Genomic DNA, 19,117 nt, shown 5'->3' with positions numbered 1-19,117 from the left:
CACACACACACACACACACACGGGTGTAGATGTATCTGCACACACACACACACACGGGTGTAGATGTATCTGCACACACACACACACGGGTGTAGATGTATCTGCACACACACACACACGGGTGTAGATGTATCTGCACACACACACACACGGGTGTAGATGTATCTGCACACACACACACACACACACACACACGGGTGTAGATGTATCTGCACACACACACACACACGGGTGTAGATGTATCTGCACACACACACACACACACGGGTGTAGATGTATCTGCACACACACACACACGGGTGTAGATGTATCTGCGCCCACGCACACACACGGGTGTAGATGTATCTGCGCCCACGCACACACACGGGTGTAGATGTATCTGCGCCCACGCACACACACGGGTGTAGATGTATCTACACACACACACACACGGGTGTAGATGTATCTGCACACACACACACACACACACACACACACACACACACACGGGTGTAGATGTATCTGCACACACACACACACACACACACGGGTGTAGATGTATCTGCACACACACACACACACACGGGTGTAGATGTATCTGCACACACACACACACACACACACACACACGGGTGTAGATGTATCTGCACACACACACAGTGTGTGTGTGTGTGTGTGTGTGTGTGTGTGTATATATATATATGTATATGTATATATATATGTATATGTATATATATATATATATATATATATATATGTATATATATATATATATATATATATATGTATATGTATATATATATGTATATCCACATATATTTATGTATGTACATGTAATAGTCTACTGGTTCAACATCATAGTTTGAACCTATGATGATTCCTCCTCCTCTTGATTTGAATTAGGCTTCTTGGACAGTCGAGGGAAACCATATTCTGTCTCCTATGAATTAGTGTGACTTTGAACTGTAGGGCAACCATGCAGAACCTCTTTTCACAGTGGGTCTAACATTGATATTTTTTCTGCACCAAGAACCTGGGTAATAGCCAGTGGATTGCTGGTGCACAGTGACTAGCTGGATGATGACTTTATTCTGTCGGTTCGCAAAGTTTTATGTGAACCATGGTCTTATGTCTAAGCAGTGTATCTTGAAGGAATGCAGACTGGAGTGGGGAACAAAAAAGGTAGTAATCTAATATGAGTAAGACTTATTCACTTGAAGGTGATTTAAAGGCAGTCCTTTGCTTGAAGGGTGGTTGATCATATCAGACCATCCTTTGTTACAAGACCTTGTACTGAGAAGTCAAGACTACTAATGGGCCCTTTTGTTTCTCATCTCTCTTGCTGGTTCTGTTAGGCTGTTGGTTTGGATTTTACATGGTCTTGCAGGCCCGTGATTCCACTGGATTTGCTAAGATTTGAAACTTGTTTTGAGGGATGGCTGATGTTAACAATCTATCATGAAAATGTCTGGCCATTCATGTTCTTTAGGTGTTTAGTCTCTGATCTGAAAGAGGGAGTGCCTTTGTAAAGAGTATATTCTAGTAGGTTGCCATAAATCCTTCTGCAAACATGGTAATTGCAGAAAAGTGCCAGTTGCATAGTCATGTCTGCTCTGACTGCCTTATGTCCCATTTGTAGATTTTTTTTAAAGCAGTGTGCACAGTGCGGGAGTTGACAGTGGATTCAAGGGCCACCTCACTTTCAAGGTTCTCTTTGCCCTTTTGGTCAGTCAATGCCTTTGTACCAGTTGGTCTTGTTCATTAGATCATCTTGAAAGTGCAGTATGTATTGTAGTTTTATCTTTGCAAACCAGGTTAAGAATGAATACATGCTTCCCTAGCCTTTTCAAAGACTCAGATTTGCTGTCTGTAGGATTGGCTGCTTGCGCCTGAGACATGTTTATTCTCATTGCACACACTGTGACAGTGTGAGCCTGTTTGGGATTTTGTGCCCAGTAGTCTTAATGGTAGAAAATCTTATCCACATTCTTTGAGCCTGAGGATGATGTAATGGGTTCACTCCAGTTTTCATTGATACATTTAAGGACCTGATTAGTCAGTTTTGTTTATGCATGTCTTTGCCTAGAGTTACCTTTGCTTAACCTCAGCAGACTCTGTTATCATGGGTCTAACATGTCAAATTTTTCACAACTCTTGTAGAAGAGCTAGTCTGTCTTCTCCAACATCAGCGGATACTTCTTATATATAATGGCCTATACCTTAAAGCAGGCACTACTTGCAGGTCTACATTCTTTTCCTTCATGGTTCCTCAATAGCCTGTGAAGATCCTTTTTTTTTGGGGGGAGAGGGGGTTCAGGTAGCGGTCTTAGCCAGAGACCTTGGGAGCAGCAGAGAAAAGGGCCCAGTAATGAGGTGGTACTTTTGAAGAGGATGAATGATGCAACTGTCTCATTATGATACCTGTGTTAGTAGGCTGGAGGGAGCAAAGTCCCTCTGTTCAAGATTTGACTTTGCAGTTTCTTGCATCTTGTAGTGATGGTGTTGAACAATTTGGGAAGTGGAATAGAGACATTTGTATTGTACTAAATTCTTAGGCAGTAAAACACAAAGGGAGTGTTTACTAATTACAGATATTTTTCTGTGTGAGCTGTTATCTTTGCAAGCTGTGGTAAGTGAAAAAGCCATCATAGAGAGAGCATCAACAAATTTTAGGTAGGAAGGAAGTTCAGGTACTGTTGAGTTAATTTGCACTTACTATGCTTTAAAAACACAACATAGTAGATATACTGGAGACCAGTCTAAGGGTAGTGTCAATATGTCAAAAAATGCCATTCAAGTATTTGGGATTCAGAGTCCTGTTCTTTTCCTTCACTTGCCAAAATGCTACTGAGTAAAATATTCTTTCTAGTGTTCAGGCCACACTTCCTTTCTTTGGATTATAAAGAATCTCTAGTCTAGTTCCAAACTTTGGTTGCCAACATCTCAGATGGACACTACTGCACCACAAAGACTGGCTGTTTGAGGCTTTTTTTTTTTCTTTTGAGCAAAATTCTGGCACATTAAGGGGCAAGGCATAAGGTAAGGGCTGGAATTAAATAGGAAGTTGGTGATATTGTGACAGGTGTGAAGGGGTGATTCAGGACTAATGAGAGATTTTACTGAGAGGAAAGGGGCCCCTGAAAAACATTAAAAGGAGGCAATGCTGGTCAAAGAAAAGGGGTTTTAAGAATGCTAGAAGTCATGGTAAAAAGAAATGATCTAGGGAAGGACAGCAGTAAGGAAACTAGTTACTGCACATGTTATTAGTATGCCTTAATATTTCAGTTAATTGTAATGAATTAATGAATGAATGTATACATATGTAAATTTAAGTGGAAGAAATTGACCATTTCACTTTCCTTGCCCAATGTGAATGTAGATTTTGTCGAAATGCCGCCTGTATTTTTACCTTAATGCAAAATAGTTAAACAAAATGAAGAATTACGCCAGTGAATTGTACTTCAGATTTCATAGACGGTCTGTAATATATTGTTTTGCACTTTTCTTTGTAATATATATATATAATAATCTGTAATATATTGTTTTGCACTTTTCTTTGTCCTCTCTTAGGCCAAGGGCTTAACTGAACATTAAATAAAACAAAATAACACCAGAAAGAGACAATAAATCCAACAACAGGACTGTTGATAAGTTGAGCGCTTTCACTCACTTTATTTAACATGAGCTTCTTCAGAACAAATGCATTACTGACTTCAGTCCCTTTATAAACTGTAACCAATTACATCACATGACTTTCTTAAAGAAAATCCAACATTTTTAAATAAAAAAATCAGTGTTGGTAATATAACTGTGTAAATATAAAACTTAGAAAATAATAAATACATTAATAAAAAATCTTCTTATAAATTTTATATATGCATATGTGTGTATATACAGTAAAAATGTATACATATAATATGTAAATACTATAAAAAGCAGTGCACAATAAACTACCTATTCCTGGCCAGTGTTAAAAAACATTTGATATTAATAGTACCATTAAGGCCAGGGGTTTCATCAGCAACCAAAACAATTTGCCATAAAATTTCTCTACACTCAAAAGAAGTCTTGTAATCACCTGTGAACAAATCAGAGTTCACCCTTTCTAATACAAAGAAAGAAAACTTTTTAAAAAGTGGGCACTCTGTGGCATGTTCAGCCATAGCATTGGTTCCATCTCTGTTTCTGATGGCTAAACAGTGCTCATAGATTCTTTTGTGAAGAGCTCTAATGGTTTTACCAATGTAAAACTTGTCACGTGTCACACATAACACAGTAACCAACATTAGTTGTTACAGGTGTAATGATCCTTAGACCAGAACCTCCTCCCTATGTGTTTAAATTCAATACTGGACATATTGCTCATAAATCTACACTGTTTGCATCGTCAACAAGAAAAACTACCTGCAAAATTAGATGTGTTTAAGGCCATTGATTTGTTATTCTCTAAAATGGACTTAATACTGGTAGTCTTTTTGTAAGAAAAGTATGGTCTGTCCCCAAAAATCTTCGTTAATTCAGTATTTCCCATCATAATTTTCCAATGGTCTAATAAAATTCTCTTAATGTAGACCATTTCATTACATATTGGAAGAGGAAAAGCCAAAGAAAATTTGTAAGAATCTACACTGAGCACTAAGGGACAGTCCCCTAAAAGTGTCACTAATGCTCAAAATAGGACAGGCAGAAGTGTCCCTAAGCACCAAAACTTCCTGAATTATCTTTTTAAGCTAAGCTAAATCATAACTACTTTGAAGAAAAAACTGTGTTTTTCTACCTCAAGTAAAAAAAAAAAAAAAAAAAAAGTATTCACTTGTCAACCTGCTAAGACGTATAAATTGACCTTTGACTACTCCACCTTTCATGTGGACGGGGTGTAGACTTTCTCTATGCAGATACTGACTGACAAAAGTGGTCTTCCTAAATATCTGACTATTGAAATTTTGTGAAAGTGTCAAAGGTTAAATGTATGTCTAAAATCTGTAGACCCACCAAAACATCCAACTGTAAACTTAAGGAAAGTGGTACTAAGGTTCAGATGTTCAACAAAAGTTAGGAAACTACCGTAATCGCCCTTCCAGAGAAGAATCAAATCATCTTTGTATCGGCTATAAAACAAAATGTCTCAATAAGGCAAAACATAGAGATGTTTTAACTCCCAAAGGGCCATTACAATATTAACGAAAGATGGAGCAACTCTTGACCCCATTGCAACACCTGATGTCTGCTGAAAAAAGCAATCACCAAATTTGAAAAAATTGTTGGTGAGAACTAGCTCCATAAGGGTACAAACAGTATTGACAGCATTGTTTTCAAGAGCTGCATATTGTCAAATATTCCCTCAAATATTTTAAACCAACCTCCTGATCAATACTTGTGTACAATGAGGTGTAACGTCAAGACTGGCAAAGGAAAAAACATCAGAAACCTCAAGCTTATTCAAAAGTTCTAACAAATGCCAAGAGTCACGCAGATAAAATTTGGTTTCCTGAACCACTGGATTTAATACACTATCCAACCAAATGGAAATAGGCTCAGTTTTGGAATAAGCCGCAGGCACTATAGGTCTGAAAGGAGGATTGAGATGGTCCTTGTGTACAGCCATCTTAGGGTGTTCAACCTGTAAGAACCTATAGGTGTCAAAGTCTATGGTAACTTCACAAAATAGATCAAATAACGTAGTGTCTAACTTTTGAAAGCAGTTAAGAATAAAATCACTGCTAACTACTTTATAACACTTGTCATCTAATAAGGAAAACATAGCTTGCTCGTATACTGTTTTCATAACAACTAACGAACCACCCTTATCAGCTTTCATGACTCGTACCTCACTGTTACTCAGATCACAAAGAGCCATTCTTTCTCCTTCTGACAGGTTAGAAACGTAAGGCCCTGCTTTCAAAGTTCTAAACTGTTTTTCACATAATGTACCAAAAACATGAATAGTAGAATTCAAAGCAGGGTTATAAGTACTTTTCTTAAAAGTTGTTAAATCATTCCTGACTTCTGGAAGATTATCAAAAATAAACTTCAAATTCAGTTTCCTTAGATAGAACCTAAAGTCAACAATCAATCTTGGAATGTTAACAATATTTGAAGGAATAAAGGAAAAGCCAAATTTTAACACAAACATCATTGCTAAGAATCATCTCCAGTAAGATTCAAAATCTCTGTCAAAAGTTGGTTCTTTTTCTGACCCTTACCCTTTCCCTGTTCTTGTTCTGTACTTGTTGTGACCAGTCTTTTTGTTGCCTGAGGAGTCCATTAAAAAGGACCTGTTGCATTGGCAACACCCAAAGTTTCATTAGAACCTTGATTAACTTGGCCATTGATATTACTATTGTCATTTGAACCAGAATTGCCTGAATTGTCCGACCCCTTATGTGCATTACTGTTATTGTTGGCACTATCATTGCCAACTTCTGTGGTTACTGTGGTAAACAACTGTTTTCTGCCTCGGCTCAAGTTGTTTATGTTAAGGGGATATGCTGAGCCATTAGAATAAGAAAGCAAATCCCTTGTTAGTTTACCACGCTTCCTAACAATAACAGAAGCCCTGTGCCTGCCAACCTTAGCGTTTATGCCAGAATGTAAAGTGCAAAAAGAAGGAAAACACAATGATGATTTGATATCCTTATCAAGTGTCTCTAGTTTGTTTTTCATAGAAATGATATCCTCCTTATACTGCACAACCAAGGCCTTCATAAGCAAAATACCGGTGCTGTTAAACAGTTCAATTAATTCTTTGTAAAAAGTGTTGCCATAGTTAACACAATTAGGAAACCTAAAGACCCTTAGACCTTGTGGTACACAGTCACGTCTAATATTTTCTTCAAAGTATAAAATTTCTAATTGCAGCGATGCTATTTTAATCGCTAATTTTTCTAGTTTGAAAATGTTATTTTTACAAGACTCGAAGTCTTGGTCATCATTATTTACTGCTATATCACTTACTTGAGCAGAACCAACGCTGTCTTTAACATCAGAAAAAGGGTTTGAACTTGTTGAAAACCGGTTGCTGACGAGGTCTTCACTGGTTAGATTTAAAACAGCCGAAGAACCACCATTACCTCCAGAACTGGAAACCGACCGTCTTCCACTAGTCTGAGCGTGCACATCAGAAACAACTACGCCCACTTCACACCTTCCACAGTCTTGATTACAGTCACCATGGTGACTGGAAAGGCCCGAAAGCCTCGATCATTACACCTATAACCCAACTAATTTTTTTTTATTGTGCTATGTGCGACGTGATAAGTTTTACATTGGTAAAACCATTAGAGCTCTCCACAAAATAGTCTATGAGCACTGTTTAGCCATCAGAAAAAGGGATGGAAGCAGTGCTTTAGCTGTGCATGCCACAGAGTGCCCACTTTTTAAGAAGATGTTCTTCATTCCACATTGCTGCAGTCCTAACTATTGGGTAGTCCGCTGTCCAGTCGGCCCGAATACCAAAGTATATGGCTGACGTCGGTCAGGGCGCATTAGACTGACGTCAGTACGTCAGGGTACTAATGCGCATGACCGACGTCATATCCTCAGTCTTTTTTGCCGCATGGTCCGATGCAGAAGCAATTTTGCGAGTGCAGGTTGGCGTTCTGAAAGTTTCTGAAGTCAGAGTTTCAGACCGAATCAAAGTTGGCTAAGTACCCGTTGGAGAATATTTTGGTTTTTCTTGCCTCAGTATTTAACCGGATGTCAGAAAAAGTGAATAACTGTATTTCTTGTGGGAAACAGATACCTCATAGGGATTACCATACTTTGTGTATACCTTGTTTAGGGCCTGAGCACGACGTTGTTGGATGCCGCTCTTGTGCTAGATTTAACAAACGCACTATTAAGAGAAGGTTAGACTGTGCCAGGTTAGTTTTTGGGAAGCGTTGTAATTATAAAATGCCGTCAGAGGCTCCGGCGCCGCCGCCAAAAGCGCAAGGACAAAGCAGCAAAGCCTAGAGTGGAAGAACCGACAGTCCCAGACGTCGGATCTTTAGAAGGCCCAGTGGAGCCGGAGGTTTTGCCAGGTGTTTCTTTGGAGTCTCAGGGAGAGACTTTACTGTTACAGGATGTATCCTCGCAGGAAGTAGGCCAGGCTGAGGGGCTTCTCAGGTGGCTGTTCTTCCCTCTCTTCCTAAGGTGGTTAGAGCCTCCCTTCTGTTTCCAAGGCTTCTTTGAGAGGCAGGCCAAGTTTAGCTTAAGTGGGAGTTTCTCCTAGTGCTTCAGGGTCTTTGACTAAGAAACATATGCTTAAAATGACAGAGGATTTGATTACTATGATTAGAGGTTCTATGCCCCTCCTGATAAGAGGCCTAGGGTGGAACCTGAGTTTGAGAGTTTTGAGCTATGTTCGAGGCTTCTGAGTCTTGGCTGAAGACTTGCAGGAGTATCCTCCTTATTCTGATTCTGATGTGGATGATTCTACTCCTTCAGCTTCTCCTCCTGAGGATTTTTCATTTTCAGAGACTCTGCATTCCATGAGGGAGCATTTTAAATGGGAAGGTCAAGATTTCTCTGATTCCAGGAAGAGGCTTAGGGAATTCTTGTTTTACCCCAGCATAGGCCTTTAGCTATACCTCCTGTTCTGAATGTGGTGGAAGATGTTTTGCAGAGGCTTCCCTGAATCCTGATTCTTTGCCTCCTGCCCCAGTTAAACCGGATAGGTACTATAGGGTGCCTGAGGCTCATAAGTATCTTTTAAGAGTCCTAGGGCAGACCCGAAACTGTCTCTCAGGGGCCTAAAGGTGTGAAGGCCTCTGTTGTTAAAAATCCTGTTCCTCCTGATAAAGAGGCAAGGGCTTTGGATAGATGGGGAAAGAAAGTGTATACTTCTTCCACTTTAGCCATGAGGGCGTTGAATTGTCAGTTTCACATGTTAAAATATCAGAATTATCTCCTTTCACAATTGAAATCTAAGGTGGATGCTCTGGCAGAAGGTATTGAGTGTAAAGAGTTGCAGGATTTAGTTCATGTGTCTGAACAGGTGGGTAAACATTCCTTGCAATGTGGTTTTGATGCTGTGCAGGCCTCCTCGAGGGTGGCTGCCACTGGTTCTGTTCTTCGTAGGCATGCCTGGTTGAGAGATCAGAATTTAGCTGAGCATGTTAAAACAAGGATTTTGGATGCTCCTTTGCAGTCTGATGTGTTGTTTGGTTAGCCTGTGGAAGCAGTCTTAAAGAAAATGGAGGACAAGGCTAAGTCTATGCAAACTGTTAAGGATTTTTGCAGGTGCAGCCTCCAAGTTTAGTAGAAATTGGCCTACTAAGGGATGGACTTATCCTGCTTATGATTCCCAGTCTAGGGGTAGGTCTAGGCGTGGTAGGGGCAGAGCTCAAGGTTCTTTTAGGCCTAGGACAGGAGTTCCCCTGCTCAGACTTCTGGTGAGGGCAGGGGTCAGTCCTTTCGTAAGCAGACCCAATGACCTGCCTTTTCAGCTGCCAGTACATTCTCGCCTGGCAGCACCTTTGGGAGGAAGGCTGTCTCTTTTCAAAGAAAATTGGGATTTAATTACCCAAGACAGATGGGTTCTGGATATCATTCACCACGGTTACAGGTTTTATTTCCATACCTTGCCTCCTTTCAAAGGCATGCCAGACATTCCTCCTCTACAAAGACAAGAGGCTCACAAGCAAATTTCTCTGTTGCTCCACATAGGCCATTCAGCCAGTTCCTGTGCCAGAAAGGGGCCTAGGATTTTATTCTCGCCTGTTCCTAGTACCGAAGAAGGGGAACACGTGGAGGCCAATTTTGGATTTATCTATCCTCAACACTTATCTGGACATTCCCAAGTTCAAAATGTTGACGTTACAACAGCTTTTACCTCTGCTGGGCAAAGATCACTGGATGGTAACTTTAGATCTCAAGGAAGCTTACCTTCATGTGCCTATAAGACTAAGTTGCAGGAAGTATCTGCGTTTTGAGCTGGAAATTCTCATTATCAGTTCTCTGCATTGCCCTTTGGCTTATCCACTGCGGCCAGAGTATTCACAAAGGTTCTGACTCCAGTGATAGCTTACTTCAGGCTAAAAGGAATTCAAATCTATCCTTACTTGGACGACTGCCTGATTCTAGCTCAAGAAAAGGAAGACCTTCTACAGCATTTGGATTATGTCATAGCAGTGCTAAGATGCCTAGGGTATTCTGTGAACGAAATAAAGTCCAGTCTAGTACCCTCTCAAGACATGTGCTTTCTGGGTGTGAGACTGAATACAGCAGCCCAGATGGCCTTTTTAACCCTGGACAAACAAAAGAATCTTTCAAGTTACTTCCATCAACTATCTCTTCAGTCCGGGCTGACTGCAAGGACAGTCCTTCAAGCCTTAGGGTTCATGGCATCTTGTATTCTGGTGCTTCCCAATGCCAAACTGCATATGAGGAAGCTGCAATGGTATCTCAAAAATGTATGGACACAGCACTGCCAGGATTTGGACACTGTCATTCAAATAATACCTTGCATTCAAAAGGAAGTTTTGTGGTGGGCTCAGGAATGTCACCTAAACAAGGGACATTCGAGTCAGATTCTAACGACAGATGCCTCAGACATTGCTTGGGGAGCTCATCTAAATGGAAAGTGGATACAAGACAAGTGGCCTGCCAGACTACAGCATCTACATATCAACATGAAAGAGATGTTAGCAGTCCAGTTTGCATTAATGGCTTTCAAGGAGTTACTTCTTCCAGGGCAGGTGTTGATTCTAACAGACAACACAACTGTCATGTGGTACATCAACAAACAAGGGGGAACACATTCTTACCCATTGTGCAGGCAAGCAATGATTTTATGGGAGACTGCGCTCAGCTTGCAACTAACTCTTCAGGCAAGGTTTCTGCCGGAGCACAGAACTCCTTAGCAGATGTGTTAAGCAGACAAATCATGGATCCCCACGAGTGGAAACTGGATCTTCATGTATTTCAAAATTGACAGTGTCATGGGGAACTCCAGACATAGATCTGTTCGCTTCTCCACTAAACCACCAGCTGCCAAAGTTTTGCACAAAGAGGTTTCATCACACAGCTTGGAAAGTGGATGCTCTTTCTTTCAGTTGGAAAAATCTTCATGTGTATGCTTTTCCACCTCTGCCTCTTCTCCCAAAGGTGCTTCTAAAGGTCAGACAAGACAAGCCAAGGATGATTTTAATAGCTCCAGATTGGCCTCGGCAGCACTGGTACCCATTACTGAGGAGTCTGGTAAGGAAGCCTCCATGGCCTTTACCCTTGATTCCACACCTGTTGTCTCAGAGGGACGGTCACCTGCTCAATGTCAAGCTTCAGTCTCTTCATCTAACAGCCTGGCATATTCTGTTTTGAAAGACAGTAGGTCTCAACTTCCTCAACAAGTTTTAAATGTGATCATGGAAGCCAGAAGACCTAGTACAAGGAAAGTGTACGCAGAAAAATGGAAGAGATTTTTATTTTGGAGTGCAGCAAACAATTTGGAGATTTCTGAGCCTAATTTGAGTGTGGCTCTTCAATATCTTACTGAGTTATTGGACAAAGGTTTGTCTTTCTCTTCCATTAAGATTCATGCTGCAGCAATTTCAGCTCACTATGATTGTGACCCACCATTGTTTTCGCATCCTTTGTTCAAGCAATTTCTTAGAGGGCAGAGAATATAAGACCCCCAATAGAGCTCCTACTCCTGCTTGGGATCTCAATTTTGTGTTGGAGAAACTTACTCTACAACCTTTTGAGCCTGCGGCTACTGCTGAATTGAAATACTTGTCATGGAAGACTGCTTTTTTGTTGGCCATTACTTCTGCAAGAAGGGTTTCTGAGTTGCAGGCCCTTATGGCGGTAGAGCCTTTTTGATTTTTCATAAGGATAGGGTATCTTTACGTACTAATCCTTCCTTTATGCCTAAGGTGGTTTCTAGTGTGGCTTTAAACCAAACTATTCATTTGCCTACTTTTTATGCAGATCCCCAAAATAAAGGGGAAAAGATTTTGCACACTTTAGATGTACACAGGCAATTGCGTTATTATTTGAGCAGGACTAAGGATTTTAGGCAGTCTCAGCAGTTGTTTGTTTCTTTTGCTTTGGGTTCAGGGCAAGCCTGTGTCAAAACAAACTATTTCTAGGTGGATTGGGTTTTGCATTGCATTTTGTTATTCCCATCATGGCAAGGAGATTCCAGCTGGAATTAGGCCTCATTCCACTAGGGCTACTGCCACTTCTACAGCATTTCTAAGGGGTGGCCACTAAGGATATTTTGGAGGCAGCTACTTGGAGTTCAGTGCATACTTTCTCTAAGCATTATCACCTTCCTCTCTACTCTAAGTCTAGGGCTGGTTTTGCCACAGCTATTTTGCAAGGCATGTTGTCAGTTCCTGCTTCCTTATGATTTGCCAGTCTCCCTTACCTCTGCTTTGGGATTCTACCCAATAGTTAGGACTGCAGCAATGTGGAATGAAGAGCATAGTACAGTTTTGTACCTACCATAAATGTAGATGTTCGAGGATCCACATTGCTGCAGTCCAATTTACCCTCCCTCCTTCCCCTCTGTGTTTAAGGGTGGTTGTGTAGGTGAGGTTATATTCTGGTAATTTTGTTTATATTGTACATATTTTTGGTGCAGGTATGTTTGGAATTTTTGGTTTTGGCCTTATCTTTTCAGGGTCTTCTGACATCTGGGGCAAGAAAAGACTGAGGATATGACGTCGGTCATGCGCATTAGTACCCTGACGTACTGACGTCAGTCTAATGCGCCCTGACCGACGTCAGCCATATACTTTGGTATTCGGGCCAACTGGACAGCGGACTACCCAATAGTTAGGACTGCAGCAATGTGGATCCTCGAACATCTACATTTATGGTAGGTACAAAACTGTACTTTTTCTTTCTTTGTATTAGAAAGGGTGAACTCCGATTTGTTCACGGGTGATTATTAGACTTATTTGGAGTGTAGAGAATGTTTATGGCAAATTGTTTTGGTTGCTGATGAAACCCCTGGCCTTAATGGTACTATTAATATCAAATGTTTTTTAACACTGGCCAGGAATAGGTAGATGTTAAGTTGTCTATCTCGCCTTCATTCTTGCTGGATGGGTTCGGAGCCGACCTCGGCTCCGACTCGGCCACTCTAAAAGCTCGAGAGTTGGTTCCACCGGCTCAAGGCTCCCCTTATATCCCACAATGCTAGGCGAGAGTTACCTCAGATCTCGTTTGCCGCTACAGCATCGAGGTGTTGGTTTTTCTACCGGCTTGTTGGTAAGTGTAATTTTGGTAAAATTAGATCACTTAAAACCCTATATTTTTGAATTTAAATATATTTCCCTTAGTGTAGTGGGTTTTTCTACTCCCTTTTCCGAAAATCCCAATTTTTTTCTAAAGAACTTTTAAAGTTCTCTCTCGGGCCTTCTGGCCTTTCTCCATCCCCTAGTTGTGTGTGTGTCTTACTCTTGGTAAACTTTAGTTAATTGTTTATTTTTTGAGTTTTAAAACTAGTTTAGTGTAATCAGTGTGTTTGTTGAGTGTTTGTGATTACACTTTTGTTTAGGATGTCTAAAGACACAAAGGTCTCAGGCTTCAAGAAGTGTGATGCGTGCTGTCAGAAAATGTCTCTGACAGACGGTCACACTTCTTGTGTCTATTGCCTGGGGCCTTTGCACCTGCAGGACTCCTGTGCTGTATGCCACGGCTTCAGCCCCAGGGTCCTGCAGGAAAGAAAAAATAAGTTGATCCTGAGGGGTCTTCTTAAGCCGGAGGATTCCCTTTCTGTCTCTGGGAAGCCCTCTAAGGCTTCTAGGTCCTCGGCTCCAGCAACTGAGCCGAGACCTAAGGCTTCTAAACCTCCGCCTACATCGGCTCCGGCTGGAGCCGATGAGTCTCAGTCCACAGTTTCTGTGGTTCCCTCGGCTCCGGCTGGAGCCGAGGTTATTGAGGTTCCCGTGTCGGCTCTGTCCAGATCTTCCGGACCGACATCGAGGAAGAGGTCCAGGTCACCGTCCCTTGGCTCCGTTCATTCGGCTCCAGGATCTCCCCTGCTGTCTGAACGGAGCCATAAATCTCATTCCTCTAGGTCATCGAGGCTATCGGATCATGACCTTCAGAGGGTAGTGAGTCGACTTCTCAAGTCCGAGGCACTAGCCCAGATGCTTCAGAGCCCGACTCATCAGTTGATGCCTGCCCTTGTCCATCATTATATTCCTCCTCCGACTCCGTTGAGCTCGGAGCCGGGTCGTGTCGGAACCGAGACTGTGGTAGCGTCGGAGCCGATACAATTGTCTTCGGCTCCATCGTCGGCTCCGATTTCTTCCTTAGAAGAATCTCGGCGCCGGACTTCCATCGTCGGCTCCGAGGGGGTGAGTGGCATCGGACCCTTGTCCGACCCCGCTCTTCCTCTCGGAGCTTCGGCGCTGGTGAGTTCGGCTCCGACATCGGCCTCGAGCCATCACTGTCGGTGCCGAGGGGTTCTCAGCTTCGGGCGGGGACCTCTGGCTTTGCCTGACAGGGGTGCTTCGAGGTCATGCGGAGTGTGTTAGAGCCTGGCTCTACTCCACAGTCGGCGTCCGCCCCTCCCTCTCGGTGCCTCAGGTCAAGTCGACTCACTCCCTCATCCCGGACAGCAGAGAGCCAGCTCCTCAGGAACCCCTGTGGGGATCTCATCCTCTTCCGAGGCCTCTCCTGATTTGGCAAAGAGCCCCTCGGAAGAGGAAGTGTAAGAGGAAACACATTGACTCACCTGAGTCAATCACATCTGATACAGATTTAGATGATTCGAGGGTTCCCCGTTCCCGTTTGAAGATGTCTCTTTTGCAGACATTCTAGAGATCCTGAAGCAGAGGGAAATTGGCCAGCCCTTAACCCTTCGGAGGATGAATCAGATATCTTGAGGCGTTTGGCTCTCGCCTTCCACCTCCTGGGTGTCCCCCTTGACCCCTCATGCAGGTGGTTGCTAAAAGGCATGGACGGCTCCTGATTCAGTAGATCCCACTCCCAGGAGACCCTCCAAATTCATAACGGCACCAGCAGACAAGCAGTTCTTGACAAAAGGAGTTTCTGTGGATGCTATGGTGGTAGCTGCTGCCACTAAGAAGGAACTAGCTGATCCTTCAGTACCTGTCCATCCACCTAACAAGGAATCTAGGTCCATGGACAGGTACGGAAGCGGATGTTTTTGTCAGCGACTTTTACTATGCGTTAAGCTGAACTACCTGTGCCATTTCACTGCGTCTTCAAAGAGACTTGATTAAAGAAGCGAGTGACATGTTGAAGGATCCTACAGCTGTGGGTTTTCAAGATAAAATGAACACTCAGCTGGCTACCCTTAACTCCATAGCCAACTCCTCCATGCGCCTCCTTTCTTATGCGGCTGATGGAGCGAGTAGGCGCAGGGACAGGTGTGGCCTTACGTAGGCATGCCTGGATGCGGCTATGCAATTTTGCGGACCCCTTCAAGGCGTCTTTCACTAACTCCCGTTTGATGGATCATCTCTTTGGTCCTCAAGTGAAAGAAACCTTGACTAGGTGCGAGACTGATGGCAAGACTCTTTCTGCCGTCGGAGTCCGTTTTTCTACTCCTTCTAGGCCTTACCCCAAAGGCCAGAAAAGTGGGAAAATGTGGTTCTGTAAACAAAATCAAGGGACTTCGCCTGACGCACAAAGTCGTTACCCCGCCAGAGGCAGAGGCGGGAATAACAATGGTAGACGTCGCCCTCGAGGCAGGGGGGCTCCGCAGAACCAGGGCAATCGAGAAGCCTTCTCTGATAAGCCCTTTCAGCATCCCTGAGGTGTTGCCCGGCTGCCTACCTTCGGAGGCAGTCGGGGGAAGGTTGTCACTGTACCCAAAAGCCTGGCTATCCCTGACTCCAGACAAATGGGTACAGTCTATCATTTCCGAAGGCTATAATATCCCCTTTCTTCGCATTCCGAAACAATCAAAAAAATCCCTTCCAGATGTTCCACCCGCGCAAAGGGATCTAGCGGTTTTGGAAATTTCAAAACTGCTTGCAAAAAGAGCAATTCAGCCAGTTCCAGCAGACCAGCAAGGATCCGGAATCTACTCAAGGTTCTTTTTAGTTCCAAAGAAAACAGGGGACTGGAGACCAATTTTGGATCTCAGTATCTTGAACAGATCAGTCAAGAAAACAAGATTTCGGATGGTCACGCTGCAGTCCATCCTTCCCCTATTGGGAAAAGGAAACTGGATGTGCTCTATAGACCTTCAGGATGCGTGCTATCACATAAAATGAACAGGCGCTCCAGAAGATTCCTCCGCTTCAGGCTGGGAACCAGTCATTTTCAATTCAGGGCCCTGCCCTTTGGTCTCACCACTGCCCCCGGTGTTTACCAAATGCATGGCAGTGGTAGCTTCTCACCTGAGACGACAAGGATTCCAGGTGTTTCCATATTTGGATGACTGGCTCCTCACAGCCCCCACCAAGCATCTCCTTCTGATGGCCAGGGATTACACCTTCGCATTTGTCAAAAGTTAGGCATTTCAATAAATTGCGAAAAGTCTGTTTTGTCGCCTTGTCGTACTATTACCTTCATAGGCGCAAATCTAGACACAGTAAACATGTCTGCGAGGCTAACAGATCAGAGAATAACAGACATACACAGACTGGTCTCACTCCTTTTCAACAACAACAGAATCAAAGCCAGGTTAGTTCTGAAAGTGTTGGGAATTATGGCGGCTGCCATACCTCTGCTTCCATTAGCCAGATTCCACATGAGAATCCTTCAATGGATGCTCTTTACACAATGGTCATACCAGCAACTTCCAATGTCCCATACCATTATGATCACGCAGGCGTGCAGAAATCATCTCATGTGGTGGATGTCTTCCCCTCAGCTCTGGTTGGGAAGACCATTTGTTCCCCTCCGGTTGCTACTTTGACAACGGACGCCTCCTGATCGGGTGGGGGCATTATCAGGGCAGGACGGTCCAGGGCACATGGCAACCAGGCGAATGCCACTTGCACATAAATGTTCTGGAGATGAGAGCAGTGCTTTTAGTGTTGCAAGCCCTTCAAGACTCTCTCCCTTGGGAACGATTGCAATCCAGACAGACAATATGTCTGTAGTGTGGTACATCAACAAACAAGGCGGAACCAGGTCCTACCCCTGTGTCGAGAAGCTCTCAGATTGTGGCAATGGGCGATTTCTTCTCAGCGTTTTCTGATAGCAACGCACATCCCCGGAAGTCCAATCAAATAGCGGACAAATTGAGCAGAGCTATCCTCATGCCTCACGAGTGGTCTCTGAAAGACTCGGTTGTGAGAGAGATTTTTCTCAAGTGGGGTCAGCCTTGCTGCGATCTTTTTGCTACTCCCCAAAACAGCAAGTGCAGACATTATTTCACTCTATTCCCTTTACCAGGCCAACCCAGCAGAGACGCTCTAGTCCAAGTTTGGCCCGGGACTTCTGTATGCATTTCCTCCTTCCCACTAATCTCTCAGGTGATACAGAAAGCTATCGCTCAGAAGGCCTCGTTGATCCTCATTGCTCCTTACTGGCCTCGACAGGTGTGGTTCCCCTTTCTACATCAATTTCTACTGGAGCGACCTTGGCATCTGGACCTAGTTCCAGACCTTTTGATCCATCAATCGGGTCAGTTACATCGCTCCCTCCCTCTCTGAACCTCACTGCTTGGTTCCTCCAGTTCCAACATTAGCCAGGCTTCCTCAATTATCTCGCTCTGTTCGAGATATTTTGATAGCTTCCCATAAATCTTCCACTAGGAAGATTTATTTGAGTAAGTGGAAACGTTTCACATATTGGGCTCAAGGAAGGGACATAGATCCTTTCACTGCTTCCATCCAAATAGTACTTGATTTTCTAGCTGAACTCTTCCATGCAGGTTCATCCCCTTCTACTCTTAAAGTTCAATTGGCAGCTATCTCTAACTTTCATGTAAGTATTTCTGAGTCTGCCTTAATGCCCCACAAGCTTTGCAAAGCCTTTTTGAAAGGAGTTTTTCTTCTCAGACCTCCTATAAGAAATCCTCCTTCTCCTTGGGACCTAAATTTAGTTCTTACTTCTTTGATTCTACCCCCTTTCGAACCTGCAGCCTCCTGTTCTTTAAAATTGCTATCATGGAAGACTCTCTTTCTGGTAGCTATTACTTCAGCTAGAAGAGTCTCAGAACTTCATGCACTCAGCTGTCGACCTCCTTATCTATTGTTCCATAAGGACAGGGTATCCTTACGAACCAACCCGTCCTTCTTGCCTAAGGTAGTCTCGACGTCAAATCTAAATCAAAGCATTGACCTCCCTGTCTTTTTTCCAGAATATTCCAATAGGTCTGAACAAAAATTACACTGGCTAGATGTTCATCGTCAGTTGAGATACTATTTGGATAGAACAAAACAATTCAGAAAATCTGACCGTTTATCTCCTATGCAGAAAGCAGAAAAGGACTTTCAGTTTCAAAGGTATCATTATCTAGATGGCTTACATCTCTGATTACCCTTGTTTATGAGATTAGACACCAAAAGCTGCCTAATAAACCTAAGGCCCATTCTACCAGAGCTTTGGCTACTTCTTTAGCCTTCCAAGACAGACTGCCTATTGACACCATTTGTGCAGCGGCTACTTGGGCTACTCCTCACACTTTCATTTCTCATTATAAGTTGGATTTAGCTTCTAGGCATAGAGCTAATTTTGGTTCCACTGTTCTCAGGAGTCTGTTCCGTTAGGCCACCCGGGACAAGGTGCTAGGGACGCGGTCCCATCCAGCAAGAATGAAGGCGAGATAGACAACTTAACATATAGAAGTTATGTTCTTACCATAACGTTCCATGTTAGTTGTCTTCTTCTCGCCTTCTTCTTCCCACCCTCCTTCCCCCTGGCCTGGACAGACCTAGAGGAGTTGTGATTGTGACCTCTCTTTCTACCACCTCTTTTCTTAGGCATATGCTGTTTGCATATTTCCTGAATCAGGATGTAGGTCACCTTTCTTTCTCCCTGTTGTTAGAGGTGGACTCTTTTAGAGTTGTTCTATTACTATTATAAGCTGGGGTTAGCTTACAAACGAGATCTGAGGTAACTCTCGCCTAGCATTGTGGGATATAAGGGGAGCCTCGAGCCGGTGGAACCAACTCTCGAGCTTTTAGAGTGGCAGTCGGGCCGAGGTCGGCTCCGAACCCATCCAGCAAGAAGAAGGCGAGAAGAAGACAACTAACATGGAACGTTATGGTAAGAA

At 43.2% G+C, this 19,117-nt stretch overlaps 1 protein-coding gene across 2 annotated transcripts in view; it reads left to right on the top strand.

Annotated features, from left to right (window-relative positions):
* The window catches only part of IKZF4 (IKAROS family zinc finger 4), a 437,207-nt gene that overhangs the window by 397,846 nt on the left and 20,244 nt on the right, over nucleotides 1–19,117 (top strand). The window lies entirely within an intron of this gene.

Source organism: Protopterus annectens, chromosome 9.part0 (assembly GCF_019279795.1).
Source record: "Protopterus annectens isolate FY-2018-M chromosome 9.part0, PAN1.0, whole genome shotgun sequence".
In the NCBI taxonomy this organism is placed as follows: Eukaryota; Metazoa; Chordata; order Ceratodontiformes; family Protopteridae; genus Protopterus; species Protopterus annectens.
This window is presented reverse-complemented; position numbering and strand designations above follow the sequence as displayed.